The sequence below is a fragment of the Mytilus edulis genome, chromosome 12, assembly GCF_963676685.1.
Source record: "Mytilus edulis chromosome 12, xbMytEdul2.2, whole genome shotgun sequence".
NCBI lineage: Eukaryota > Metazoa > Mollusca > Bivalvia > Mytilida > Mytilidae > Mytilus > Mytilus edulis.
This window is the reverse complement of record NC_092355.1, coordinates 33,931,992-33,939,332: the sequence shown is the minus strand read 5'-3', so window position 1 is coordinate 33,939,332 and position 7,341 is coordinate 33,931,992.

The following is a 7,341-nucleotide window of genomic DNA, read 5'->3' as shown; positions in this document are numbered from 1 at the left end:
CTTATGAATTGACTTAGTTTTTCTGCCAGTTAACATTACATTCACTCTGTGGTTAAAGTTTTTAAAATTTTAATAACTTCTTTAAAATATCCTGGATTTCTACCAAACTTGGACAGCAGCTTGTTTATGATCATAAGATGGTACCTGGAGTAAATTTTGTAAAAAAAAAATCCTGTTTATCCGTATTTAACTTATAAATGGACTTAGTTTTTCTGCCAGTTAACATTACATTCACTCTGTGGTTAAAGTTTTAAAAATTGTAATAACTTTCTTAAACTATCCTGGATTTGTACCAAACTTGGACAGAAGCTTGTGTATGATCAAAAGCTAGCTATATATAGCATTTGTGTATAGTATCTAGAGGGAAATATTGTAAAAATTTATTTCCTGTTTTTCTGTATATTACTTATAAATGGACTTAGTTTTTCTTCCAGTTAACATTACATGCAGTCTGCAGTTAAAGTTTTTTAAACATTTATTAGATTCCAAACTTGGACAGAAGCTTCTTACAATCAAAAGATAGTATCTAGAGGAAAATTTTAAATAATTTTTTCCCCATTTTTGTTGAGCCTGCAACTTTTGTTGCAAAATACAGACATATATAGCGATCCTACATTCTGTCGTCGTCGGCACCAAAAGTAGGCGAGACACTGGATTCCGCGGAACCCTTATGAATTTTTTAAAAATTTAATTTATAAGTTATCAAACTTTTAAATAATCATGTGAAACTGTTAACACCAGCCAATAAATAATATTGTCAGAAGCCTGTAAATCAGTGGTTGTGTCTGTTGCTTTATGCAATAATTAATTTTTCTCTTAATCGTTTTTGCATTGAACTTGCAGTTGGTGGTTTTGCTTGAAACGTTTCCCATTTTGTCTGCTGGGGCCTTTTGTTTTAGCTGATTAAATGTAATGGGTTTTACTCATTGTTGAAGGATGTATGGTTACCTAAAGCAGAGGTCTTTTCCTATATAAAGGTATACAGGGAGGTGCCACTGGTATAAGTCATGTTTTTGAATGTCTATTACTGTAAATTCAGGAATTATTGCGAGGTTTTTATTATTGCGCATAATGCGACAGAGTTGTAAACGCAATAATTAAAACTCGCATTTTGTAATATTTTAACTGAATTAACCATGACTTTTCTCAAAATCGTAAAATTTAAAATCGCATTCAAGTTTAAAATGACAAAATCGCAATAATAAGTGCACGCAATAATTTCTGAATTTACAGTATACTGATGGGGTACAATTGTACAGGGGTTATATAGCTATAGATAGAAATTCATATGTCAATTGGTCATTTATTTTCATCTTTTGTCATGATGTCTGAAAAATTTGTATACAAATCTTTTTATCTCATGATATGAATGATCCCATGTGGTTAACTTCTAAGTAAGATGTCATGATAGCTAGGAAATACATACAAATGGGTTATTAATTTCCTATGAAATTTATCAATTCGTAAGAATTTTCACATAAATCATACTTGAATGAGAGGTGGTTTTTAAAGCCAAGCTGGACGTCTTTATCCAAATGTATAATTATAACAATTTTATCCATTGCCAGTAGATGTTCAATAAAAAATCATATGACAATGTATACCATAGCCAATAGATGTTCAATAAAAAATCATATGACAATGTATACCGTAGCCAATAGATGTTCAATAAAAAATCATATGACAATGTATACCATAGCCAATAGATGTTCAATAAAAAATCATATGACAATGTATACCGTAGCCAATAGATGGTCAAAGAAATATTGTTTTAATCAAATAATTCAGATACTCCTATATTTTAGTGATATTAATGCTTTGTTTACATTATTTACTAATAATCATGATAAAATTATACTGTGGATTCATTTATTTTAGTGAGTTTCAAATTTTCTGGATTGAGGAATACTTTTGTTTTCGTGGAAAAGTTGTAATTCCTTGAAGATTTCAATTTGTGGTTCTCTTGTACTCACGAAATCCATGAAAATTGATATCCAAAGAATAATAATGAATCCATAGTAATTGAAAATTAAGTGCCAGTCTGTCTAAGAATCAGGTAGTGGTGAAAACATGACCAAAAAAGAACCCACCCAATTTGACATTGATGTCAGTTCATAATATGTAGTTATGCACAAAAATAACATTCATTTCCATTTTCAGTTCTGGTAATAGAAGATACAATTTGGTTGAAATGCACTAGAAATTAACGAATAAGGGGAGATAACTCTTTAATTTGCTATCATTCTAACCAATTTTCTAACCAAGTTATTTGATATTACCAGACACACACAAACGAAAGACTAATACTTTTTAACTCAGGATGATGGTTAGTATTAAATAGCATGATAAGCTCGGTGGGTTTTTTCTAATCATGTTTTAATTTTTACCTAAATTGCCTGATTCTTACAAAGACTGGCACTTAAGACATAATTTTCTGTAAAGACATTCAATACCAAGCTACTAGTCATTAACATTTAACTACTATTGCACAAATATGTATACAAATGTTCATTGTTCTGGAAACCTTTTATCAGAAAAAATCCACCACCAACATCGTATTTTGTTTACGTGAAGTCGACTATGATAGTATCAAGGAATAGACTTTCTTCATATTACCAACTTTTGACTCGGGGTTATATAATTTTTTAATTTTTTAATACAGGTTACCTAATCTTTGGTGGGACATCCTGGTACTAGGTCAAATAAGAGCAACCAAAAGATGTAAAATCAAACACATAATCAGTGCAATTTGGGGGATAGCTTACTGTTTTCCGATCTTTTTGTCGTATAATGAAGATATGAAACAGTTAATCAGGAGCCTGTAATTCAGTGGTTGTCGTTTCTTTATGTGTTACATATTTGTTTTTTTTCGTTCATTTTTTTACATAAATAAGGCTGTTAGTTTTCTAGTTTGAATTGATTTACATTGTCTTATCAGGGCCTATTATAGCTGACTATGCGGTATGGGCTTTGCTCATTGTTGAAGGCCGTACGGTGACCTATAGTTGTTAATGTCTGTGTCATTTTGGTCTTTTGTGGATAGTTGTCTCATTGGCAATCATACCACATCTTCTTTTTTATAATGTCCCCCAAAAATTATACCAATTGAATAGTTGATTTTACTTTTTTATGTTGCTCTTGCTTGACAGAGTACCAGGATGTCCTACCAAAGAAAAGGTAACCTGTTGAAAAAATATAAACTTTGGAGTAAAAAGTCGGTATTATGAAAATAGTCTATTGTTAAATGCTCGTGGAAGTTAGTCTAAGGTTCATGATTTATAAAATATTGAATAACTTTATAATGCTTTAACATATAAAGTTTTCATTGAAATGTTTTAAATTCATTTTGAATTGATAAAATCAGGAATCATTGAATTTCAATTTTTGTTGAGGCTCTTTTTAGCTCACCTGGCTCGAAGGGCCAAGTGAGCTTTTCCCATCACTTGGCGCCCGTTGTCGGCCGGCGTTGTCCGGCGTTGTCCGACGTCGTTAACTTTTACAAAAAACTTCTCCTCTGAAACTACTAAGCCAAATTTAACCAAACTTGGTCACAATCATCATTGGGGTATCTAGTTTAGAAAATGTGTCTGGTGATCCGGCCATCCAACCAAGATGGCCGCCACGGCTAAATATAGAACATAGGGGTAAAATGCAGTTTTTGGCTTATAACTCAAAAACCAAAGCATTTAGAGCAAATCTGACATGGGGTAATATTGTTCTATCTGCCCTAAAATTTTCAGATGAATCGGACAACCCGTTGTTGGGTTGCTGCCCCTGAATTGGTACTTTTATGGAAATTTTGCTGTTTCTGGTTATTATCTTGAATATTATTATAGATAAAGATAAACTGTAAACAGCAATAATGTTCAGCAAAGTAAGATTTACAAATAAGTCAACATGACCGAAATGGTCAGTTGACCCCTTTAGGAGTTATTGCCCTTTATAGTCAATTTTTAACCATTTTTCTTAAATCTTTGTAATCTTTTACAAAAATCTTCTCCTCTGAAACTACTGGGCTAAATTATTCCAAACTTGGCCACAATCATCTTTGGGGTATGTAGATTAAAAAATGTGTCCGGTGACCCGCCCATCCAACCAAGATGGCCGCCACGTCTAAATATAGAACATAGAGGTAAAATGCAGTTTTTGGCTTATAACTCAAAAACAAAGCATTTAGAGCAAATCTGACGGAGTTTAATTGTTTATCATGTCAAGATCCATCTGCCTTGAAATTTTCAGATGGATCCGACAACCGGTTGTTGGGTTGCTGTCCCTAAATTTGTAATTTTAAGGAAATTTTGCCGTTTTTTGTTATTATCTTGAATATTATTATAGATAGAGATAAACTGTAAACAGCAATAATGTACAGAAAAGTAAGACCTAAAAATAAGTCAACATGACCAAAATGGTCAATTGACCCCCTAAAGAGTTATTGTCCTTTATAGTCAATTTTTAACAATTTTCATAAAATTTGTAAATTTTTACTTACATTTTCCACTGAAACTACTGGGCCAAGATCATTATAGATAGAGATAATTGTAAGCAGCAAGAATGTTCAGTAAAGTAAGATCTACAAACGCATCACCATCACCAAAACACAATTTTGTCATGAATCCATCTGTGTGTCCTTCGTTTATGATGTGCACATAGACCAAGGTGAGCGACACAGGCTCTTTAGAGCCTCTAGTTATTTAATATTGTAAACTTAACTCAGTTATTTTATTGTTAATTTACAGGTCTAGATTCTGAAAGTAAAAGACTTGTTTTTCTTCTTTACCATTTTTGCCAATACTTATTTATTTGTTGAAGATGTTTTCTTGCCTAATTGGGTCTAGTTTTATGATCATTCCAACTAAATTTTTTTAAAAGCATATATTAATCATATGCGAAATCATAAAACAAATTTTGATCTCATAAAATGTGACAACTTCAAAAACAAAAATGTGAAACTAATAATGCTGTCAAAAATAATATTTGGGGACTTAATCTGTTAAGGTGGTACCCAACACCTTCACTGAAATTAATTTGGCTCGTTTAATTTTCATAAAATTTTGGCAAAGTATTAACTTTGACCCTTTTACAAAAATATAAAAATTTCAAAAAGTTTGAACCGACCAATTTATCAGAAAAATTACACTGGTTATATAGCAGTTTGACAAACACCAATTTTGATCATTGAGAAGCTTAATATTCCTTTTACAACACAACGTAATTAAAACGTTTAGTTAACTTTACAGAGTTATCTCCCTGTAGTGTTAGGTACCACCTTAATTACAACACACTCAAGATGTGATATCTAATATTGTGGATTCATTTAGTTTTGTATGTACCAGTTTACGTGAATTGAGAAAAAAATGAGTTTTCGTTGTTATTTAACTTCTGAGTTTTCTCATAGTCTGCTTACAAGCCTTGATGGACGTTTTAATCAATTATTACTAAGGACTGTTCTAGAATTTAATGCATAGAAAGGGGATGGGGATTGTTGTTGATGATGGATGCAATTTTAAGACCCCAACCACTCATAATATAAAATTTTCATTATATTTATAATTTGTAAAAAAGTGGAAGGAATATATATGCAACCACCCATAAATAATTTGAGTGCCTCCCATCCCTTCCACCATGATCGCTTTTGGAACAGTCATTATCACGTTTCTCAAATGGAACTTGATCAGTCACATGGTCATGCCAATCATACTTAATCAGGTGTAATAACGTAATATTATATTCTAAAGTAGATTTTTAATGAGATTTTCCTGAATAGAAATCAAATTGTCATACAAGTCATCCCCAATCATCTAGTATTTTGTTATATTCTATATATCTCTGTCATTTCAGCCAAATACTGTCAAATAAACTGTAAAATATTTTAGAATAGTCATTTTGGATGACATATGTGCCACATTGTTTGTGTTTTTTGAACATGTGTAGGATGTGTCATGTTGATAATCATATAATTCTACTCTTTTACATGTACATGTTATGTACCTTTAACTGTTATACATTCCTTCTTTATTTCATGTGCAAGTAATGTCATGTTTAATGCTATACTTTTATACTTTATTACATCTGCAAGTTGTGTTATGTTTAATACTATACATTCCTACTTTATTACATGTACAAGTTATTTTTGGTTCCTTGTATGCTGAACTAAGTATTAAAATTGATACAATCCATAAAAAAACCTTGTCTGTACTTATATTCATTGACCAAATTTAAGCATGCAATACACAATTTGTTACATTGGAGAGCACAACAGAAAAAGATGAAGATTTCAAGGGGACATTGAAAACTTGTAAGTTGTTGAAAACTGACAATGCCATGACAAAACTACGAAAGCCGAGAAGGATCATTCAAAATTCAAAATTCATAATTCAAAACTCAAAATTCTCACATCAAGAATTCCGATTTCAATTCCCGCCGTTTCTTTGTCACGTGGTCTCTCAGCCTCAAGTAACCTCGATGAAGGATGGCTGCTGGTTTAGATGTAAGTATTTATTATCATGTTTAGAAATGTATACTCATTTATTAATTGAACAATAATTAGTAAAAGGCTAAACAAAATTAGCTTACAATTTTGTTGCAATTACAAAAAAAGTAGGACTCTTTAATGTACATTTGTGAATAAACTTGTAAATAGATATTATATTATTAAGTTCATGGGAATTACATAGGATATATTGTCGTATTGTCGTGCCATAGTATGGTTATGTCGTCCGTCTGTGTTGGTGTCTTTCCTCCACTCGGTCACGTTACAATATTGAATGTATTTCTTCTATGCAATGTTTTGGAAAAGTTGTATCTCGGTTTCAATAAATTATTGCAAGGTCATTTCTCATAAAATTTCCTTTCTGTTACAGCATTTCTTTCCTATAAATTTGTGCTTGTCATACCGGAACTATTTCTTATTAGATTTTATTTCAAATTGATTCACCTCTCAAGCATGTTTGTTGTCGACGCAATAAACTATGCGTCTGCATTCTCAAGTAAATTGAGGTCAACAGTCGACCTGGCGTAGAGTTCAATATTGATTGCATTTAATTTAAGAACAACTTGTTCTTGTGAATCTAATCAAAGAGTTAATTTTTAGCTCACTTGACCTGAAAGGTGAAGGTCAAGTGAGCTTTTCTCATCATTTAGATCTGTCGTCGTCGTGTGTTAACTTTTACAAAAATCTACTCCTCTGGGCCAAATTAAAACAAACTTGGCTGCAATCATCTTTGAGGTATCTAATTTAAAAAATGTGTCCGACGACCCCGCCTGCCAACCAACATGCCCGCCATTGCTAAAAATATAACATAGGGGTAAATGCAGTTTTTGGGATACGATTGCTTTCAAGCA